Below are 23,310 nucleotides of genomic sequence, written 5' to 3' on the forward strand. Positions count from 1 at the left end.
AGGTGGGAGCCGCGCTGGGTTGTGCGGGGTCTCGGGGCTGGCTGCGGGCCTCGGGGGCGGCAGGGGGCTCGGGCGGGTTCGTTGTGCCGCGTCCGGCCCGTGTTGCCGCTGGCGTGAGGGCGCCGCGGGAGCGGCTGCCCGCGGTGTCCTTGCGGCCGCTGCCTCGGCAGGAGCCGCTGGCGGAGCAGCGCTGGCTCGGCCCGGTTGCTGTGGCTGGGACAGAGGGGGCTGCCCCGTGCCCGGGGCTGTGCGGGGAAATTGCCGTGGCCGGAGGTTTCTGTGCGCAGAGGAGACAGAGGAGTCCTGTAAAAGTGACTTTATTGCTGAGCAGAGGGAGAGGCCGTGGGGCATTTGCCGTGCGCTCTCTGCCATTGTTGTAGTTCGCAGCCTCCTTTGTATCCTCATCTTCCCGGCCTCATCTCCCTCTCCCCTTGCCCACTGGCTGAGGTGCTTGGAAGGTTCAGACCTCCCGATCTGCCAACTGCATGTCCTCGTTAATGTGCATCCCCACTTTTGTATAACAGCCGATATTCACGGCTCTGTTAAATCCTTGTTCTTCTGGAAGTTCAGGAATTCAGCGGGACTTTCTGTGAGCAGCAGTCCATGTTAATTAGTAACATTTATTGAAGCTGGTGGTTTCGCCCGTTACTTCCTTATCTACGAGTCCCTGGCCCCTCGCTCAGCTGCTGAATGAGCTGCACTCTCAAGGTGTGGAGCATGGTAAAAAGATGAGAGTTGCTGCAGCACATCAGAGGAGAAACAGCATTCATTTAACTCGTGATCTGCCACGGAGCCACAAAACCGTGTCCCATTCCCATCCTTTCCGCGTTTGAATCCGTACATGAGCTGCTTTCTTCTTTCGTTTGTTATCTGTTTCACCACTTTTCCTTTTTCATCTTTTTGCCAACAGGAGTTTGTGTCATTTAATTTTCCACAAACTCCTCCTTTTTCTGCTAACAGATGATCTGATCCCATCCCATGGTGAAGTGTTGTGTTCCTCATTTCAGTGGATTGGTCGGCAGGAAGGTCAGGAGCTGGAGCTGTCTGGTTGGTTATTATTGTGAGGGCAGCTTGTAATCTAATGATGCCATTGAAATGAGAAATGGGTTCTGTGGCTCCTGATATGAATTGGTTCGGGTTCCCAAGGGCTGGTCCATGGTGTTGTAGGATTTGTTCTGCTGGCCATTCATCTTTTTTCCATTTTTGGGCGCTCTCTCCAGCCAGGGCTGCATCAATTGACTGCTTTTCTCTAATTAAATCATCAAATCCTTGGATTCCCAACTGATTTCCCTGAATTTTAGGTAGCAAAATAATCCCCAGTGCTGTAATACACCCTATATAACACAGACAGTGACAGCACATGTTGGAGAGGGCAGAGGGATGATTCCCCCCCATTTGTTTATAGTGAAGTTTTCCCAACATTCTGCATTTGCTGTTTCCCTTTGCAGCTTCACCCGTTTGTGTTGCAGGGTCAGATATCCTCCCCCTGGGCTCTGCCTTGAGCTGTGCAAATTCCATCAGTGCCAGCAGGCAGAGCTTGGGGTGAGGGGCAGAGGGAATCAGCCCAATTCCTGCCCCAGGCAAGAGACCCAGGTGCATTGTCCACACTTTGCCCAGCAGTGTTCATTTGCATTTCTAAAGCTCCTCTGGAGGCTGCCTGGAATGGAGCTTCTCTTCAAGGGCAGCCATCTGGTGAGTCACATGTGGCCCCCCCAGAATCTGCTTTTTTTAAAAAAAGTATGAACTATTTACGAATTAAGAGTGTTACAGTTAAAGCTCTTCAGTTTTACAAAATGCACCATAAAGGTGATGCCGAATTTTGCCCCAAAAGGCGATAATAAGCTGCCCAGAGACTGGATTTAAGGTCTATAGGCAGGAGGTATTTATTGACAACGCGTTGGAGAAATCACTAAATGGATTTCTGAATTATGTACAGCAAAAACAGGTTTTTATACAATTTTGAACAAGGATTACATCATTTATTACATGCATATTCATAGGCAGGCAGGAATATAGGCGTAGTCTTCCGGGAACTCTTGGTCTTCCTTAGTTAAATTTTAAGCATTTCCTATTTTGGATATCTTCCTGTTATCCTTGGCATGTTTTTCCATGGCTTGGCAGAAGTTACTGTTGTATTTGGCTTGATTCTAACGGCTTGGCAGGTCACTTTAACTTATTGGCTTCCACTTCTGCTTCTTCAAATATTCTAATTCCAAAGTCTCTTCTGTGAGTGTATTTTAGATCATTTAACTTATCTAGATATCTGATCAAAGTTCTCCTTAACAGTGTATTTTAGGTTATTTATTAACTTCTGCGATTCCCTTGATATACTTTAAGTGTCTTTTAATTCTTTTATTTCTCAGAAACTATTGTTCATTGTAATGAATGGCTTCAAAGGCGAACATGGAAAAACCCAGACCAAAACTTGATTGTCACACTTCTGTCCCAAACCTACCTGACAAAATAATGTTGTAATTTTGTCACTGAAACTGCAGGGAAAACAAAATCTTTCCAAGAATCTCTTTAGTGTTAGTGAGTCAAGGCATTACTTGGTTCTGACCAGGATGTGCAACAGAAATAATTTCTTTCACAACTAGCCTGGCTGTGCAGAGAAAATCATTCCATGCCATGTGAGTTTTACTGGATTTTTCCTTAAGTTTATGTACTCTGAACCAGTCTAAATCCACTGCTTTAATGTTCATTGCTTCCAAATTGTGTAAGATTTTAGTATTTGGTTTCCTGTTGGACCCGGATTTCTTTGACTCTGATGTGAATTCGGTCTCCACACTCCTGGATTTCCTTCTCAGCCTTTTCCAGCCGAGGTGTCTCCAGCTCTGCCGGGGGCAGTGTCTGGGGTAGCTGTTGGTTGCTGTTTGCTGCTGGGCAATGTTGATGTTTTGTTGCTGGTCGTTATCTCTGTGGGTGTCTTTTGGGCTGTTCCCAGTCTGTTGGGATGTTGAACTCATCTCCATTGAGTGGTGTAACACCCCTTAAATAAAACCTTTAAAATTCCTTTCCCCAAGGCAAACCTTTGTGTAGAGAAACCTTTCTGAGTAGAGAAATAAGATTGAAAAGAACCGAAATCGGTACATTTTCCAGCAGTGCAATGGCAGGCAGCCCAGAGTGTGGGTGTCAGTGAGGCCCAGAGTGGAATTGTGCCGTGGTGTTCCCCAGCAGCTGTGGCAGTGCAGGCCCAGCCAGCGCTGAAGCTGCAGCAGTGGCAGCAAGGCTTGGCCCCAGTGGCTGGAGATGGCAGAGGAGGGTGGCCAGGATTGCAGAGGATTCCAGGCGAGGATCTGTGGGCAGGCGCAGGGGCTTGGCCCGCTGTGGAGCCCTGGCTGCTGCTGCGTTGCCTTCAGGGCAGGCTCAGGGGCGGCCTCGCATCCTCCTGCTGCAGGCGGGAAGTGCAAATCTGCGGGGCTTCAGAGCCCTTGAGGCCAGGCTGAGGGGTCCCCCCGTGTTGAGCTGTGCTGGCGGCTGTTTCTGGCCTCGGGGACACTTGGCATGGGCCCCTTGGCCACCAGTGGTGCTGCTTTGCACTCCTTAGGCAGGAGCCGATGTCCTGGCTGGGTGTTGGCAGCAGCAAAGTGCCAGGGCAGGCTGTGTGCCAGCCCAGCTTCCTGTGGGAGAATGTGCCTTGATATCTGCTCCAGTGGTTGCTGAAGCAGTGAGAATTGCTTTTGCCCCCCTGTTAGGTGCCATGGTGTCAGCAGAAGATGTTGAAGCCTTCCTGCTCAGGGCATTTCAGTGCCAGGCTCTCACAAGCACCCACAGCTGCGTGGGTTGAGCTGAGCATGGGGCGGTGACCTGCGCTGTGTCTGATTGCCCTTCCTTAATAACAGCCTGTCTTGTAGCTCTTTTCCCTTCTGCTGCCCTTGCAGAGCCATCCACAAACACATTTTCTCCCTCAGGCCAGGGAATGTCCCATCATCAATCTGTCCTAGCCTGGGTCAGGAGCTTGAGTGCAGTCCTGGGTTCCTTGCCAGCCCCTCTCCAGGCTGTTCAAACAGGAGGCTGGGTTAAACCCTTGCCCTGTCCTCAGTTCTAAATCCTCCTGTGCCACTGAACAAGTTTCATACTGTAATAACCGAGCCCTGCTCATCCATTTAGAGGCGCTTTTGGTTGTCAAAGCTTTAACTTGATGCCAGACTTGAACTGTAGGAGATCCTCCTGTGGTCATCAGTTTTCAGGCCGCACTTCCCATGAAAGCTGTGGCTGCACAATTCTGCAGACAATGAGGCCGCTCTGTGGCCTCTGGTTTAAACATTTTAGCACAAGAATTCCTTTGGCAAGACCCTGTTTAACATCCACCTATAATTCAAATTCTTTTTCCCTGTCTGGAAGGCCCAGGCCAGCCGCCTCAGTTAATCTTCATTTTAACACTTGAAAATTCTGTGATTCCTCCTCCTGTCCATCCATCCAGTTTGTTGGCAGGATAGGAGTGTTGTAGGGAGACATCCCTGGCTCCAAAAGCCCTGCCTTTAACCAGGACTCAATACCAGCCTGTGAGCCCTTCCTCACCTCTCTTGGAATAGGATATTGCTTGTCCTGGTTGCTTTAAAGTAATTTGTAGAGTCTCCAGATTAAATTTTCCCCATTTCCGCGAAGCTGCCCACACTTCTGGGTTCACTTCAGCAGGGGCCTTGTCAGACTTTTGACACAAAGATAGAACAGAACTAGCCTATGTATCGCCTTTTAAACTATTAAAATCCAGCTCTCAATTCCTTTCTAGTTAATTTTAATCACAGGAGGAAGAAAAAGAAATTCATTTTATTCAAATCTATTCCCCACGACTTCTAATAGTGGTTGAACAAATCATACCTGCTCATCTTTTGCACTCATTGCCTTAAAAATTAAAATATTCCTTTACTATTTTCCCCCTTGGGTCTAAGATTCAGAGTGGATTGAGAGGCCCCTGTGTCCATCAGGAAATGCCTCCTCTCAATGCAGACCCACCCTGAATGTTGTCAAGGGCTGCAGTGTGGAGGGTCCCTGGTGTGATGGGAGCTGTGACAGCCCTGGCAATCCATGTCCATCAAGGGGTGGACTTGCTGGTCCTGAGGGTGCTGCTGTCTGTGCTTGCAGTGTCCTTGTGCCCTGCAGCTGGAGCCCTGGTTCCTTGCCAGGGGCTGTTTGGGTGGGCTCTCCCCTGCCGAGGAGGGCAATGCCTCTGCCAGGTGCTTGTGGCCGAGCCGTGCCCTGGGTGCTGGGGCCCCCTTGGGCCCTGGGGTTGATCCCTCAGGGGCTGTAGGAACTGTGCCCTGGCCTTTGCCTTCAGCTTGGCCTTTTGCTGCTCCCTTCTTGCATTCACCTGCTGTGCCTTTGTGCCCAAGTGCTGCAGGGCCTTCTTCTGCCCCTCCTGCAGCCCCCCTCAGTGCCTGTGGGTGCTCATCCTCTGACAGCTGCTGAGCTTTCTGCAAAATCATTTGTATCTCCAGTAACCCTAACAAAAGCCTTAAAAGATGATCTCCATGCTAAAATGCACAATCCACATTTCCCAGGTGTTCCTTGCTCCTCCGCCCTGTGCTCAGGGTGCCCTCCCCAGCCCGTATCCCAGAGCCGCTCCCTGTCCTGCCGCAGTGTCCAAAGGCGCCCCCGGCGGGCAGGGCCGGCAGCTCCGCGGGGCCGGGCAGCGGCCGGGGCGTCCCGCAGCCTCCTGGGGGCCGGGGGCCGCTGCCGGCCCTGCCCGGGGCTGGTGGGGTCAGGCAGCGCCCGGCGCTGAGCCCCGGCTGCCCCACAGCCCCGGCCCGGGCCCGCAGCTCCCCACAGGCCCCCAGCCCGTGCTCCCGGTGCCGCAGCTCTGCGCCCGGTGCTGCCGCTGCCCCCCACAGAGAAACCCCCTGAAACCCTGACCTCCTTGTTTTCCTGTCCTGGACACCGGGGGTACAAATGATCTGAATCAGCTGACAAGTTTTGAGGCTAAGACCCTGTTGGATAAGCATCCCAATCCTCAGTATTTTTCTCTTCCTTCGCTTTTCCATCATCCTTTTCCTTCCCACATAGATTCCTCCTGCAGCTTCTTGCCTTAACCATATTGCTGCACACTCCTCTTCACGCAATCCCTTTGCAGCACACCAACACCATCCATGCCCTGTTGTCCAAATGCGAGGGGAATTTGGGGAGGTGGGAGTGGGGCGGCGCCAAGGCCGGGCCCCCCCGCGCTGTCCCGGCGGGAGCGGCTGCAGTGGGGACCGAGTGCGGGCGGGAGCGGCCGAGAGCCCAGCGCTGCCCCAGCCCGGCCTGCCCCAGCTCCATCCCTGCCCCTGCCGTGGGATGCTGTGGGTTTGGGGGAAGAGGGAGCCGGCAGTGGGTGCTGGGCCTGGGGCAGGAGGAGAAGGGAAGGAGAAGCAGAATTGAGGAACAAAAGGGTCAAACGATGCACGTGAGAGGAGAAGGTGAGATTGCGCAGGAGAAGGAGGAATAGCAGGAGGAAGAGGAGTGGGAGGAAGAGTAGGGACACAGGAGGAGGAACAGAAGAGGAAGTAGCACAAAGTTCCACTCTCCCTCTATCTGCAGCCTCCAACGCCAGCCCCAGGAGCGTTGCCCCCCCTCCACATGCAGCAGGTGACCAGGGATTGGGATCCACGATTTTCCCGGGGTGAATCTTGGTGTTTCTGAGCTTTATTGGCCTAATTGTTGGTGCTTTGTTTTTTTGGAGGGGCTGAATCTTTATATTTTGGAGGGGACTTTGCTGAATCTTGATATTTGGGAAGTTTTTGATCTGTGTCTTGATGTTTGGAGGATTTTGTGCTGACTCTTGGTGCTTTGGAGGTTCTTACATACACAAGATTCCCAATGACTTCCTGAGATAAACTTGAGCAAGTAGGAACTCCCAGTCCAAGACACTCTCATTTTGTTTTTTACCCATACCAGGATTTTTCATTCCTAGGACGTGTGTGGATGGAGGAGGAAGAAAAGCCCTGGAGATTCCGCACAAGGAGGGGCAGCAAACCCAGCCCAGGGAGCTGTGGGGAGGAAAGAGCCCCCCTGAGCAAGGAAGGCGGCCGGAGATGCAGCCAGAGCTCCGAGCTGGTGGAGAAGCCCCATGGCAGGGAGAAGCCCCACAAGTGCTTGGAATGTGGGAAGGGTTTTAGTCGGAGCTTAGACCTGATCCAGCACCAGGTGATCCACACTGGGGACCGGCCCTATGAATGTGAGGAGTGTGGGAAGCGTTTCAGCTGGAGCTCCAGCCTGACGCGGCACCAGGTGATTCACTCTGGGGAGAGGCGCTTTGAGTGTGAGGAGTGTGGGAGGAGCCTCAGCCACAACTCGGTCCTGATCCAACACCAGAGGATCCACACTGGCGAAAAGCCCTTTGAGTGTGGGGAATGTGGGAAGAGCTTCAGGCAGAGGGGGAGCCTGATGCACCACCAGATGATCCACACTGGAGACCGCCCTTATGAGTGTGGGGAATGTGGGAAGAGCTTCAGCCAGAAGGGGAGCCTGATTCAACACCAGAGGATCCACACTGGGGCAAAGCCCTATGAGTGTGTGGAATGTGGGAAGAGCTTTAGATACAGCTCTGGCCTGAGGAAACACGAGATCATCCACACTGGGGAAAAGCCCTATGAGTGTGGGGAGTGTGGGAAGAGCTTCAGCATGAAGTGCCAGCTGACGGAACACCAGAAGATCCACACTGGGGAAAAGCCCTACAAGTGTGGGGAATGTGGGAGGAGCTTCAGAGAAAGCTGGGCCCTGATTCGGCACCGGGTGATCCACTCAGGGGAACGGCCCTACACCTGCTTGGAATGTGGGAAGAGCTATGGGTGGCACACTGACCTGAGAAAACACCAGCAGCGTGTTCACTCTGGGGAGAAGCCCTACAAGTGTCCCCAGTGTGGGAAGAGGTTTCACAGGAGCTCCGATCTCCTCATACATGAGCGGAGTCACAGGGAGGAGAGGCCCTTCCGCTGCCCCGACTGTGGGAAGGGCTTCAAGCAAAACTCCAAACTCACCATCCACCGGCGCATCCACACGGGGGAGAGGCCCTACGAGTGTGGGGAGTGTGGGATGAGATTCTCATTGAGCTCAACTTTAACCCGACACCAACGGAGGCGCCACTAAGGGAAGCCCTGTGAGTGCCCCGAGTGTGGGAAGAGCTTCGTGTGCTGCTCCAGCTCCATCCCCCATGGGAGGATCCACGTTGGATGATCCCCAGTGACCCCTGTTGGGCAGAGCCCTGGTGATCTGTGGTCCTGGTGATCCAAGTTGGAAGGCATCTGGCTGGGAGACTCCACATCTTCCTGGTTCCCTGAGGGCACCTAGATAAACCCAGCAGCAGGAACATCCATCGGGACGCAGACCTACAATGAGAATTCCTTGGGGAGAAGAGATTTGTCAAATTTCAACCCCATAAAATCTTTTGCATTCAGTCCTGTCTTCTGGTGACATCAGGGAGTACTGAATGGTCCCTGAGGTATATTCTGTGTCGACTATAAGATGCTTGTGTCCCCAGTCTGTTCTGTTTGTGCTGAATAAGAAGTTTTGCACCTTCAAGACTTGTTCTGAGAGTGAAGGGGGAGAGAAGAAGCACGGAGTTTTGTTTTCAGAAACCGCACTCACTCCTCCACATTCGTGCTCCTGCACTGTGTTGTCTGCAGATGGGCAGACAGTGGGACAGAGCTCTCCTTTCCTTTTAGTTAGTTTTAGCTAACTGAACCAAAGTTCCCTGAACTGTGGGGTTTTTTCCCTTTTCTTTGGACCTGTTCAAACCTGCTCTGGCCTGAACACCAGAGGAGCACGGGCAGCTCACACCTGTGGCCCACTGGGCTGGGCCTGGCCTGCGACATTTCCAGCACCAGAGGGACTGATAAGAGACTGAGTGAGCTGAGCTACAGCCTACAGAGGGACTTTGTGAGTTTGTGTCTCTCTTAGAGCAACAAGAGGTTTTATTGTTTAATATTGTTTAGGTTTTATTGTGTAATAAACAGTTTTTTCCACTTTTCTCCAAGGAGGTATTTTATTTTTCCTGAACCAGTTGGGGGAGGGGGCCGATTGAATCTGTTGTCCAGAGGAACTCCTTTGGGAGTTCTCTCCCAAATTTGCCCTGAACCAGGACAAGGTCTTTTCCAACTTCAGGGATTCCACAATTTTGATTTCCTGTTGCCCAAGGGTGTCTTCTGCAGCGAAATGGTGAAAAACTGGGGAAAAGACCAAGATTTTAGAGACAGTGGGATAGAAATTCCACCAAAAAAGGTTCTTCCCTTCCACTTAAGCTGTGGATCCTCAGCTGGTATGGACAAGGAAATCCCTTTCTTTTGCCTCAATTTTGTTTTAATTTCTCTTTATCCCTTCAAAATATCCAATATTGAGGTAAAAATAGACATTGAACTAAGACTTGGGTGTGGTCATGGTAGGACACATGGACACCTGGAGAGTGACTTGGGGACACATGGATATTAACAGGGATGGGGCCATTTGTGGGGACATGGGGGGACACGGGCATGGATGGAGATGTGGGGGACAATGACAGGGATGGAAACATGGTGGGGAGACAGCCATGGGTGAGGACATGGTGGGACATGGGCAGTGACATGTGGGGGTGTGGCCATGGCCGGTGCCATGGGGGAACTTGCAGGGGATGTGGGGGATGCTGGGTTTGAGGGGGTTGAGGGTTCCTGGGAGGGACTTGGGGCTTGCTGAGGCCTTTGGGGACCCCAGGCTGAGCAGCTCCAGCTGTGCTGGGAGACCCTGGGGGAGGTTCTGGGGCAGCTGCTCAAGGACCCCCTGACCTGGAGCCCCAGCCAGGCATTGGGCTTCTGGAAGGGGATGAACATCCTTGTCCCCAGGAGGGAAATCCCAGCACCCCCAGGGTGTCAGGGGCAGCTGAGGGGCCACAGCAGGGAGGGGAAAGCCAGAGAGAGCTGTCACACTTCTAAGCTAAACCCCAAAAGTCCCAAAACTGAGGGATTCCTCCCAGGAAAAAGCTGCCAGAATTGAGGGAAAGGGGGAATGTGACCCTCCAGACTGAGCAGGAGGGGCCTACATCCCCCAAAACCAAGAACAGGGGTGAGGGCTGGGGCTGGGGGCACAATGGGGAAGGGGTGGAAGAGCAGGGGAAAAGAGGATTCAGAGCGCAAGAGGGATGGCACCCCCTAACTGAGGTGGGAGGGGTCTTTGGGTTGGGGGAATGACGGGTATGGGGAGGGAAAGGTGGGGATGGAACAGAAAAAGAGCAGTTCCATGGGGATCCCATTGTGTCCCCATCATTCGATTCCTGGAGTGATTCCCTGGGGCTCTGGGGGGGAATGGATCCGCACTGGGTGGGTCCCCAAGCCCCCTGCCCATCCCTGGGGGGTTCATGGGGGGGTTCCCTACACCCAAATGCTGGTGGTGCTGCAGCCATGGGGGAGAGGTGGGATCTGGAGTGGATCTGGAAGGGGGAGAAATAGGAAGAGTAGGGAGAGGAAGAGGAGGATGGGGAAAAGGAGGAGCAGGAACAGGAGGAAGAAGAGGAGGAGCCCCAGCAGAACCACGCTTTTCCCACCTGCCTGCTGAGTCTGCAGCTCCCCTGGCCCTGGCAGCATTGATCCCCCAGATCCCACAGGTGAGTGGGGAGGGGGAACTGACCCCAAATCCATCGGGGAATCTCTGGAAGGGTTTGTTTCTGGGGAGGGGATGTTTGGATCTTGCAGGTCCCCAAGGGTGAGACGCAGATGCCCCTTTGGAGATTTGTGGAGGGTTCCTGTGGCAAACTGGCTGGGGAGGTGGTATCAGTTTGGGGGGAGATATTGGCATCAGAGTGGGGAGAGCAGCAAAGGCCAATTCTGGCAGCCTGGAGGGGTGCGGGAGGCTGGAGATGAGCAGGGTCTGGGCCTGCCTGACTGTGAACAGGGCTGTTACTTCTGGAGCTGTACTTGGGCAGCAGGACCAAGGGCTCACCCATTGTTTTTCCCCCAAGCCAGGATTTGTCAATCCCAAACTTTGTCTGGATGGAGCTGGAGGAGGCTGCAAGGAAAAGGAAGATGGCATGGGACACTGAGGCAGGTGAGGAAGAAGTCACTGCCCCTTTCCCCCTCTCCTCTGCTCCATGTCTCAGCCCAGCATTGCCCCTGGCTGCAGGACAGCCCCACTGCTGACACCATCCTGCCAGGGATGAATTGGTGGGATCCCTTCCCTCTAGCACCGAGGCAAATCCCATCCTCTCCTTGTCCACAGCTCCTTCCTCTTCTCTTTCTGTCCTTCCTTCCTCATTCCTTCCTCTCCTTTTCTTTCCTTACCCCAGGCACTGAGCAGCAGATGGAGACCAGGGAGAACAAATCCCTGTGGTATGCACATTTCTTTGAATAGAGACATAATTCTCTCTCACAGGATTTTTCCTGGGAAGCTGTGGAAAGGCTGAGAAAGCTCAGAAAGGAAGAAAACAATTCTTATCTCACTTGCTGCACCTGTTGTTTGGCACATGTGGAATGTGTTATTGAGATTGTTTACTGAGAGTGATTTGTTAATTGGACTGTGGTGATGGTTGTTTGGACTGATTGACCAATTAGGTCAAAGCTGGGTCGTGACTGTCTGCAAAGGGTCAGAGGTTTTTCCTTAGTACGTAATTTAGTATAGATTTAGTATAGCAATAGTGTAATGTAGTATAATATAGTATAGAATAAAGCATCTGTTCAGCCTTTAAAATCATGGAGTCAGAGCACATAATTCCTTGGATGGGTGAGACAAAGTAGAAATTTAACAGAATAGAAATGCATTTTTGGATTTAGGTGAAAAGTGCTGTTCTGAGCCTGTAACTTGTTTATCTGTGCTTAAGACTCCCTGTTCTCACAATGTTAGCATTCAAAAACACATAATCACGGGGGATTATATGTGGTGCTTTTTATTAAGAGCTCTGGGAATCGGGGTATATTCAACCCAAATCTGATTCCAACCATACATCCGAAATGATCATGTTTTATACTCTATCATTACATAACTTTCATGTTAATTATTAAACTTATATTGTTCTATTGTATACATAAATTTAGCCCCTCTCTGAATTTCCAACATAGTTTCTCACTATTCTTCTTATGGTTATATAATAATTACATTTAATTACTAAACAATCATCACATCTAACAATTATATAATTTATCATACCGCTTACGCAGGTGCAGTTGATCTGGGAAAACACAAAGCCTAACATTTTTAGATTCTATCCAACTTTTTCCAGGGTTCCACTATCAACAAGAGAGGAAAAAAAATAAAGAAAAAATCTTGTGCTCACAGAATGCCCTCAACCAAGAGAAGGAATTCAAACCCCCAAGATAAGCGGAAGCCCCTTTGTCAGGGGCAAAGGCTGAGGCTGACCAGAGAGTCTCTGTGCAAAAGGCAAGGACTGATAAGAACTAATTGCAGCGTGTAATGTGAAATCAGTAAAATTAATATGAATGAGACTATATGCATATGTATAAGCAAGGGGGAATTCTCAGAGGTGTGTGTGTCCTTTAGGGAGAACAACGATTCCCACATGCGTCCAGTGCTAAACATACCGGCTTTATGACTTTGTACAAAGTTGTGGAGTTTCTCTTTTCTTTCCACTAATCATTTTGGCGAGCCAGCCAGGCGATTGTCTGTCCTCACAGGTGCAGAAGGGAGGACGGACCCCTGGGCGCTCCCTGGGATTTTCCTGGAGGAGCTCTGCTCCATCTCGGCTTGCCTCCTGCAGATACAGACAATGACCTGCTGGTGTGTAGATACACGGTATGTCTGTCAAAGGGCCCAGGGGAGATAGGGCTGCTGATAAGTCACTCAGAGACATCTGAGTGCACAGCCTCGTCCCTGTGCTTGCAGGCAGCCATCAACCAAGAGCACGGTCGGCAGCAGAGGTTCCCGGTTGATAGCGCGACTGGGAACGGGTTCATTGTTCAATAGAGCGGCCGCTAGCGACTCTGGGGTGAGCCGAGTGAACGCGAGCTTTGTGTGCTTGTAGTGTCCAGACATTGTATGGCTAATGCATTGTGTGGTTAATGTTAGTGTGTTTGTAATCGTGTGAGTGTGTGGTGTATAAAACAGACCGAGCGAGTGAGTGAGTGTACCCACGGCGTGCGGGGGCAGTTCTACCCATGTCTGAAGCAGCCAGGTGAGGCCTGGAGCACTGGCTGGAGCAGGCTGTGAGGGCAGGGAACACCCCGTGGAGTAGTGGAACAAGTGGAGAAACGTGGGTGAGGACATTTATTAATTTATTGTGTTTAAAGGTGGTGATGTGTGATTTGTGTAGATTGTGCGCATTTTACCCATGGCTAGATGAACTCAGGGGATTCTTCTGCCCCCGCAGTTTGGACTTGGTCCCTGGAATTTTACTGTGTGCTGTTATTTTGATTGTGTCCAGAGTGTGTGAGGACCAGAAGAGGCTGATAAGCTGATGTGGGTAGATGCTGAAGTGTTGTATGTTGGGTTGTGTCAAGGAAAGTGGGCACTCTTAAGAGATACCCCTTTCCCAAGTGAGTTTGTGTGGTTCCTCCCCCACATTGTGGTAATTTGATTCTCGGTATTGTAGGCTTGTGTTTGTGGAGATTTTAGGATTTTGTTTGCAACAAGTGTAGCATTTTACATGGAAAAACTGCAGTATGGTGATTTATGTTTAACTGTGATAAAACAAATTAAAGGAATTCCAGGAATTCCCTTCCAACAGCAACCTAAGCCCTGACTCTCGTGAATTTGAGATGCAGGGTGTGTCTGTGTCTGTGTTTGTGGGCATATCAGAGTTTTAGCTGTAACAGGCACAGCTTTTTGCAAGGCAGCAAAGTGAGTGTCAATAGAAACAATGTTTGAATTAGATTGTGCGGGAAGAGAACTGGGAAAGAATGAGATCTTGTAAAGCAGAGTTTAGGTGGAAGAGACCAAGACAGGCACTTTATAATTTATGTTATTCTAAGGAAACCAAGGCTACTCAGAGAGCTCTAAGGAATTTAGTAGCAACTGGTCACGAGAAGCAAAGAAGAACAAGGATGTTTGAATTATTAGAAAAGAGAATTTCATGTAATTTAAGAAACCCAGCAGAAATAATTAAAGCTGAGCGAGTTCAGCTTATTTTATACCCCAAGACTTTGAATTAAGGCAAAAGGCTGGGATGGGGTAGAAAGATGGGAGCTAAGAAAATGGAATTTTTAGTAGACACAGGGGCAGCAAACTCAGTGTTAAATAAAGCCTCAATGCCTGTAACAGATGTTATGGTAAGGGGGCAACTGGCCAATCTGAAAAATCATATTTTGCAAACCATCAAAATAGTCATAGTTTTTTGTATATGCCCAACTCTCCAAAGGCCCTGTTGAGTAGGGACTTGTTGGAGCAGCTGGAAGCAAAGATCACATTTAAAGACGGGGATATATTTTAGAGGTAAAGGATCAAGAATATGGAGATATATTGAGCTTAATTTTAACAATTAGTGAAACTGAAATTGAAAATAAGGATGAAATTAACAAGAAAAGAATGGATCCAGTGTTTCCTGGGATATGGGCCTCTAACATACCAGGGAGGGCAGAGAATGCATGTTCTGTGCAAGTAAGTGAAAACAACAAGCTAGGGTCAGGCAGTACACCTTGTGGCAAACCCATACACCCTACTAACATGTTTGGCACCTGAGCTACCCTAGTTTACTGTTTTAGATCTGAAAGAGGCCTTCTTTTGCCTCCCTATCCATGAAGCCAACCAGAAAATTTTTGCATTCAAATGAGAAAATCCTAAAAGCTGGCACAAAACCCAGCTCACATAGATTGTGTTGCCTCAAGGCCTTCAAGGCTTCAAAATTCCCCTACTCTGTTTGGAGAACTGTTGCAGTGTGTTGCAATTTCCTGTGTGGTTGGTCAGGTTCAAAGGATGCAATCCAGGCCTGGGGTCATTGGCCTGTCTAGGTGTCCCTCATCCCTTGAGACCCTCCTCTTCCTACTAGGTTGGTGCCTCACCTGTCCCTTCCCCTCCCCCTGTCCCTGGGCTTAAACTGACCAAGGACCACGTGCTTGCAATTCTGTTGGAGCTGTTACCTGAGATTCAGACCTCTGTGACCATGGAATAAACTCTGGATATTAACCCTCCAACAGAATCCGTCTCCTTTCTCTTCATCATCGCCTGAAGCCTTCCCACCTGAGGTAAACTGAGTTTCTACAAGCCTGGACTTGTTTCAACTCCCAGCTGCAACCTCCAGCCAGCCAAAGGTGTCTCTGAGGTGAAATACCACAGTTGCCGCCTTTGGCCTAGCAGCAAGGGTCAGACAAGCCCAGGCACAATCTATCTGGTAATACTGGGATTCATATTCCAATATTTTGGCACCCAATGTGGGGCAAAGCGACTCTGCAGCCCCAAGAAGAAATCTCAGTACCTCGGAAAGACTTCGGCAGCCGTGCACCCAGCTGCAGAGCCTTGGTTGCAACGCTCTCAGCAGAGACTTTGGGGTTAATCCCAGAAAAACTTTCGTGGACTGCTTGGTGCCTCTGGAAAGTGAGCTCCTTGCTGGTGAGCGGATTTTCCAGAGGAAGAACAGGGTAGCCTCTCCTGCCTATAGAGGGGGTCCTGTTCCGGTGAAGAACACCCTGCCTGACCTGGCCAGCAACAGCTTCCATTTCATTAAGTATTCTCTGCTCCTTGGTGGAGCAGAAGCTCAAAAACAGACTCTGCCGTGAGTTCTGTTCCTTTTTTGCCTTTGCTTTCAGGCTGCGCAGCCCCATAGACGGGATACCATTGCGTTTTAGGCTTTAGCTTTTGCGGCGTGTTTCGCTGTCTTTTGGAATTCGCGCCGGCAGAGGAGCGGGGGGCACTCTCCCTGCCCTTCCCCCCGGCTCAGTAGCGCAGCGTGCTCAGCTCTCTCTGCGGGGGGGAGCTCTCTCGGTGCGGGGGACTCTGCCCTCTCTCTGTGCAGGGGAGGGGGGCTCTTTACACGTGGCCGGGGGGTCTCTCTCGGCGTGAGGCGGGGGGTGCTCTGTACATGCGGCGCGGGCCGGCCCTGGTTTCGGCTTGCCACGTGGTGTGGGCAGAGGCTGCTCTCTCAGCTCCGCGGGGGGGCTGCATTCTCGGGCGGGAGAGGCTTTGTCTCCTCCTCGGCTTGGCAGGGCGTGTCCTGCTGCTGCTGCCCGGGAATTTTAAAAGAAGTAAATACAGCTGCACTTGAAAGCTTTTGTCTGGTCTGCTCGTTAACGCTTTCCTATCTGTGTGTTTTTTTTTTTTTATTAGAAATCAGTAGCTGATTTTGGCTTAGTCTTTTGTCAGGCGGGATTTTGCACTTTGCCTTTTACACCTAACATGGGCTCGAATCTCAGCACAGTACAAAAAGGAGTGTATTATCATATTGTTAGTATTTTAGTCAGTGGTAATGTGAAGTCCTCTAAAGGTAAATTGAAACAGTTTATAAGATGGCTTTTTCTACACTTCCCACAAGTCTCCCCTAAAGAAATCCACAATATTCAATTTTGGGATAAAGTAGGAAATGAATTGATAACCTTAGGACAGTCTGGGAACACATCCTCAGCTAAATTTGTGTTCTGGAGTTTACAAATTCGAACAGCCTTGCTCAAACAAAAGGATTTGGAGAAAAAGCCAAATGTAAAGCCATCTACCTCTGCTCTCCCTGTCTCTCTCTCTCCTAGCTCTAAAACCCCTAAACCTTTTACCCCAAAACTTGGTATTTTAAAGAGAGCACTCTCATTGGGAAGTTGACTCCCTGAGTTTGTTAAAATGCCTGAGAAGCCCTGTCCACAAGGCCCTGGCCAGGCTGCATGGAACCTTTCCCAATCCCGTGCCCCCTCCTCTGAAACCCAGAGCACGTGTCAGCTTTCCAGAGAGCAGTGATGCCCAAAATGGCCCCCAGTCCCTAGGGGGTCCACAAGATGGAGGATGCCACATCATCCCAAACTTGGTCTTCTTCTTCCCAAGATCCTCTTAAGCATGCTAAAATTCCATCCCCATCCCCCTCGCCTCCTGTTCCTCATGATACCTTCCCCCCTCCCCCTCCCTTTCCTGCAGTACCCTCAGCTCCGCCCCTCTACTCCTCCCAGGGGGCGTTTGCCAGGTGTCCCCGCCCCCTGCCTGTCCCCTGACCCTGCCCCCTGTCCCCACAGTGTCCCCGCCCCTTGCCAGCCCCCTGTCTCCGCCCCCTGTGCCCATTGCATCCCCGCCCCCTCCCCAGGTTCCCACGGTGGGGACACACCCACTGCCTGTCCCCAAACCTGTATCTGTGATCCCAATGCTTCCAATTCAAAGGATACAGAGCAGGGAACTTCCGACCCAACACAGGGTCCCACCTTGTCATTGGCTCCTGTTACATTTCAGCCTGCGGCACAGGGACGGGCAGCCCCAACTGCTAATTGGAACTCTTTTGGACAACAATTGATTAAAGAGATCTGTAAATCTCATAAAGAATATGGTCCACACAGTCCATATTTCCGTGGCCTTTTAAATTCTGAACTGAGTAGGACTGTAGTAGTCCCACATGATTTAAAACAGCTTTTTTCCTGTCTCATGACCTCCACGGAATTCAAATTATGAGAATTAGCATGGAAACAACTGCTAAAAGACACTCTTCCAGGCTTGCATGCTGATCCAAACACAGTGAAGGACAATAATGGTGTGCCTATTACAACGGACCACCTCTCTGGCGAGGGCCAATGGTCTTTACCCTCAATCCAAGCTATGGCAATTCCTGTAGAAACACTCAAGAAAGTAAAAGAAGCAGCTGAAAAAGCATTCTTTTCCCTCCAACCAGAGGGGCCTTTCGAGCCTTATAGCAAAATTAAACAGCTACCATCAGAGCCCTTTTTGAAATTTGTAGAAAGGTTTACTAGAGCTATTGAAATACAAGTTAAAAAAGAGAATGCTAGGGAAGAGGTTTTAGAGGAAATGGCATTTACGAATGCAAATGAACAGTGTTGAGCAGCAATCCTGAGCCTTCCTATAGAACCCCCCTACACTAAAAGATATGCTTCTCTTCCTGTAACAGGAAAGTGCCTCTGATGAGTGTAGCTGAAGACACCAGACCAAGACTGCTGCCAAGACTACTTCAGCGTGTTGCCATTGCCAGCCCTGCGCCCATTCCCTCAGCACAGCAGTACCCTGGGCAGCAGCGGAGACCAGCAATGGTTGAGCCCACAAAGCCATGCCTGCTTTGCAATAACCTTGGGCACTGGAGTAACCAGTGCCCCCTGAAAAGGCAGTTCGATGAATTCAGACATGGCAGGGGAGAAGAACTACAAGCACTCCCTGAGGGTGAACAACAACAAAAAAACTGAAGAGGGAGCGCCGGCCTGCCAGGCATGCAGACACAAAAAGAGCAGGCCAAGGGAATAAGGGTAGCAAAACAAATCAAGCGCGCGGTAATATTTCTGTAAGTGAAGCAGGTGCTTGAAAGACTACGTCTGCTGGTCCACTGTTAAAAGTAAAACAAAATAACCTTTGTTATGATTTGGGTGATCCTATGTTAATCACGTCTTCTGTCAATGAGCCTTACAGGTTGCAGCTGACAGAATCACTCCACCTGAAAGACACTGACTGGCATTTTGTCTCTGTCAGTCCAGAACAGAAGGGTACTTGGAATTTGTTGAAGAATTCGTTGTAAGTACATCGTCATTGGGGACACCAAACACACACCACAAGAGATCGAAATTGCTCCAGGAATGACAACATCAGATCCTGAGCAATTCGTTCTCGGGCTGCACTGTTTCCACCCACCCCTGTTTCTTCCCAAGGGACAAATTGTTGCACAAGCCATCCCTGTGCTGTCTTTACCTGAAAGTACTGAAAAACAAGGGCCCACAGTCGCCCGGGTCCAAGTTATTGGGAAAGACAAACCCAAATTATGGTGTAATGCCAGTGGGGGTGGGGAGTCAAAATGCATTGAGATGCTTGTAGACACAGGTGCAGACTGCACAGTGATTCCAGTACAAGACTGGCCAGCACACTGGCCTTTGCAAAATGATGCCGGTCACATTCAAGGTGTAGGAGGTCTGCAATTGGCAAGACAATCCAAAAGCATCATTCAAATTGAGGGACCAAATGGACAATTGGCAAATATTCATCCATTTGTGTCCATTCATCCATTAGATTATTCAGAACCTTTGTTAGGGAGAGATGTAATGGCCCAGTGGGGTGTCACAATTGATATTCCAGACTCTCCACAGTATTTTTGTACAGCAGTCATTGAACAACAGCGCCCCACCCAAAAACTGAAGTGGAAAACAGACAAACCAGTTCAGGTGAAACAGTGGCCGCTCAGTAAACAAAAAATAAAGGCGCTTGAGGAACTAGTGGAAGAGCAACTAAAAAAGGGTCACATTGTGGAGGCCATGTCCCCATGGAACTCCCCAGTGTTTGTCATCCAAAAAGCTGACAAAAAGAGATGGCGGCTCCTCCATGACCTTTGACAAATTAATAATGTAATTGAAGATATGAGTTCTCCCCAACCTGGTATGCCATCCCCAACAATGCTTCCCCAAGATTGGAAATTAGCTGTTATTGATAGTAAAGATTGTTTTTTCCAAATCCCCTTGCACCCTGACAATGCACTGCGTTTTGCATTCTTGGTCCCTTCCATCAACATGGAAGCCCCTATGTAAAGGTACCGTTGGACAGTTCTTCCTCAGGACTTGAAGGTCTCACCAGCTATCTGCCAGTGGTATGTCTCTTCCCTGCTGTCCCCAGTGCGTGCAGCCACAGAGAAGGCCATCATCTATCATTATATGGATGATATCCTCGTGTGTGCCCCCAATGATGATTTACTCACACATGCGCTTGACCTAACGATCAATGCATTGATTGTTGCAGGGTTTGATCTCCAGGAAAAGAAAATTCAAAAGATGCCACCTTGGAAGTATTTGGGCTTAGAAATTGGAAATAGGACCATTGTTCCTCAAAAACTAGAAATCAATCCAAGGATCAAGACCCTTGCGGATGTCCACAAGTTGTGTGGGTCTTTGAATTGGGTAAGGCCATGGCTCAGTCTGACTAACGAAGACCTTGCCCCTCTTTTTGATTTTTTGAAAGGGGGAGAGGACCCAGGTGCTCCTAGGTCTGTTACCCCAGAGGCACGGAAAGGGGGTGCTCTAGAAAAGGTTCAGATTGCAATGTCCACAAGACAGGCCAACCGATGCCGGCCTGACCTGCCATTTAAATTTATCATCCTAGGTAAGTTGCCACACCTCGATGGAATTATTTTCCAGTGGGAGGAAAAACAAACACCTAAGGCAAAGGAAACACCTAAAAAGGGCCAGGACCAGAGGGACCCTCTCTTGATCATAGAATGGGTTTTCCTCAGTCACAAAAGGTCTAAGAGACTGACAAAGCCTCAGGAGCTGGTAGCAGAACTGATCCAGAAAGCAAGGACCCGGATCAGGGAGTTAGCAGGATGTGATTTTAAGTGCACTCACATTCCAGTTGAGTTAAAATCGGGTCAAAATACTATGAAAATACTGGAACAAATGTTTCAAGAAAATGTAGTGTTGCAGTTTGCTCTAGATTCCTACTCAGGACAAATTTCTGTAGCGTGGCCCACTCACAAATTGTTTGAACAAGATGTTCAATTCACTCTGAAATTGAGAAGTGCTCTAAGTAGGAGACCTTTAAAAAAGGCTCTGACTGTCTTTACAGATGTGTCCAGGAGGCCCCACAAGTCCGTTATGACTTGGAAGGATCCTCAAACCCAGCAGTGGGAGACGGACATTGCTGAGGTGGAAGGTTCCCCTCAGGTTGCTGAATTGGCTGCGATTGTTAGGGCTTTTGAAAGGTTCTCAGAACCATTCAATCTGATTACAGATTCTGCATATGTGGCAGGAGTAGTATCCAGGGCAGATCAAGCAATACTGCAAGAGGTGTCTAACATCACACTTTTCGAATTGCTCTCAAAACTGGTAAAGTTAGTCAGTCACCGAGAGCAACCATTTTATGTGATGCATGTCAGGTCACACACTGACTCGCCAGGGTTTATCGCTAAAGGCAACAGAAGGGCAGATGCTCTTGCTGCACCTGCAGTGATGGCCACTCTCCCAAATGTTTTTGAACAGCCAAAGATCAGCCACCAGCTTTTCCACCAAAATGCACCTGGCCTGGTTCGTCAGTTTCACATCACTCGAGAACAGGCCAAAGCAATTGTGGCCACATGCCCAAATTGCCAACAACATGCACTCCCTACAGTGAGTACGAGAGCAAACCCAAGGGGACTGAACAGTTGTGAACTATGGCAAACAGATGTAACACACATACAGTCTTTTGGACGGCAGAAATATGTTCACGTTAGTGTAGATACCTTTTCTGGAGCGGTCTATGCTTCTGCCCACACAGGAGAATCATCTATCGATGCCATTAAGCACCTCTTACAGGCTTTTTCTTTCATGGGCATCCCCAAGGAGCTGAAAACTGATAATGGGCCTGTTTTTAAATCCAAGGAATTGGGGAGCTTCCTGCAGCAATGGGGAGTAGAGCACAAAACTGGCATCCCCTACTCCCCTACAGGTCAAGCCATTGTAGAAAGAACTCACCGTGATATTAAAAGAGTCCTGGACCAGCAACAACAGGTTCTGAAGGTGGAACCTCCCCACATACGGTTATCCAGGGCACTGTTCACAATCAGTTTTCTGAATTGTTCTTTTGACAGCCTGAACCCACCCATCCTACGCCGCTTTGGGGGAAACACTCATAGGTTGATGAAAGAAAAACCTCCGGTTTTAGTAAAGGACCCTGAGACTTGGAAAATGGTGGGACCTTACAAATTGGTTACTTGGGGACGTGGATACGCCTGTGTGTCCACCCCCTCTGGTTTAAAGTGGGTTCTTTCTAAATGGGTAAAGCCCTATGTTCCCAAGGTCTCAGAGAAATCTACGGAATTGCCCCAGGTTGCTCATGCTGCCTGGAGAAGGAAACGCCGCACACGTTCTCTGGATGAAATTCCATTTAAGCCTCCTATCTGGAATTGTTTGTAATATATGTTTCTCTCAAGTTCCTTGTACCAGTTTAGATCCCACTGTTCGTGTGTAGTCTCGAGACGCCATGAGACCGAGCCTGCTTCTCGTCCTACTCGTGATCATCCCACCTGCGATCTCCTGCATAGTCCCTCAGCCCAAAGCACGTATGGACTACCTTGGCAAAAGCTCTCAGACATCAGCAGAGAAACTGATGACGGGCTGAATGGACTGTTCAAAGGCTGGGGACTCTCGGGCTGGTTGGGATCTATGCTGAAAACTGTGTTTTAGTACTGTTTATTTTAGTTACTGTCATTGTAGTTGTTAGCATTGTTTTTGGACTAATCAAACACATGGTTCTCAAGTTAATTTCAAGCCCATCTCCCCCTCCTGTAGAGGAGGAACCAATTTCATCACAAACCCAGTTCCTTTCTTTTTAACAAAACTAGGGGGAGATGTTGCAGTGTGTTACAATTTCCTGTTTTACCTATCCTAGTCCTTCAGGTGTGCCATCTTCCCCCGCCCCCCTTTTCCCCTGCTGGGCTGTCAGTCAGTCTTGGCATTCCAGCAGAGCCATCGTGTGGTTGGTCAGCTTCAAAAGATGCCCCTATGCCCAGAGGTCATTGGCCTGTCTGGGTGTCATCCTCCCCTGAGACCCTGCCCCTCCCACCTTGTTGGTGGCTCACCTGTCCCTTCCCTCCCCCCGAAGCTTAAAAGGTCAATCAGGCCATGCGGTTGGCATTCTGATGGAGCTGTTACCTGTGATTCAGACCTCTGTGACCATGGAATAAGACTCTGGATATTAACCCTCTGGCAGAATCCATCTCCTTTCCTCCTCACCATCGCCTGAAGCCTTCCCACCTGAGATAAAGTGGGTTTCTACAAGCCTGGACTTGTTCACTGCCCACTGCAGCATCCAGCCAGCTAAAGGTGTCTCTGGGGTGAAACACCACAGTTGCCATCTTTGGCCTAGCAGCAGGGGTCAGACGGGCCCAGGCACAATCTACCTGGTGATATTGGGATTCATATTCCAATAGAGGGCAGAGGTAAAAATGTGATGAATCGAAAATGGGAGGAGATGGCATTGACACATGACATATAAGGGGGGAATCTTCACTTGGCAAGCTTGTACGTGAGGTGGCAAGGGTCCAAGAGCCCTGCACTCCGTACCCTGTGGTTATCTTTTGCTTTTGCACTATTATTTGAACTGAATTATCCGTTATTTTTAATCAAATTATATTGTCAATATATATTTTCTAAACTATTCAATTAAAATTGCTGCTATCTCAAATATTGTTTGGGTTTTTTTATGATGGGATAATTGGGCAAACATAACAACAAGAAACACAAGGGCAAAACCAATGGCCGGAATATATCAGACAAGAAAGGACAGTTTAGAATTCTGCCAGCAGCAGCTTTGCTGTGACAGGCCAGGAGTGCAGTGCACACAAGC

The 23,310-nt window shown here is 49.6% G+C and overlaps 2 pseudogenes; one reads left to right on the top strand and one right to left on the bottom strand.

The window, feature by feature from the left end:
* The window catches only part of LOC128945470 (zinc finger protein 208-like), a 463,302-nt pseudogene that overhangs the window by 137,899 nt on the left and 302,093 nt on the right, over positions 1–23,310 (bottom strand).
* LOC128945490 (zinc finger protein 501-like) lies at positions 6,717–8,795 on the top strand (annotated as a pseudogene).

Source organism: Melozone crissalis, unplaced genomic scaffold (assembly GCF_028551555.1).
Source record: "Melozone crissalis strain CALT ecotype California unplaced genomic scaffold, PUWL_Pcris_2 ptg000066l_1, whole genome shotgun sequence".
Lineage (NCBI taxonomy): Eukaryota > Metazoa > Chordata > Aves > Passeriformes > Passerellidae > Melozone > Melozone crissalis.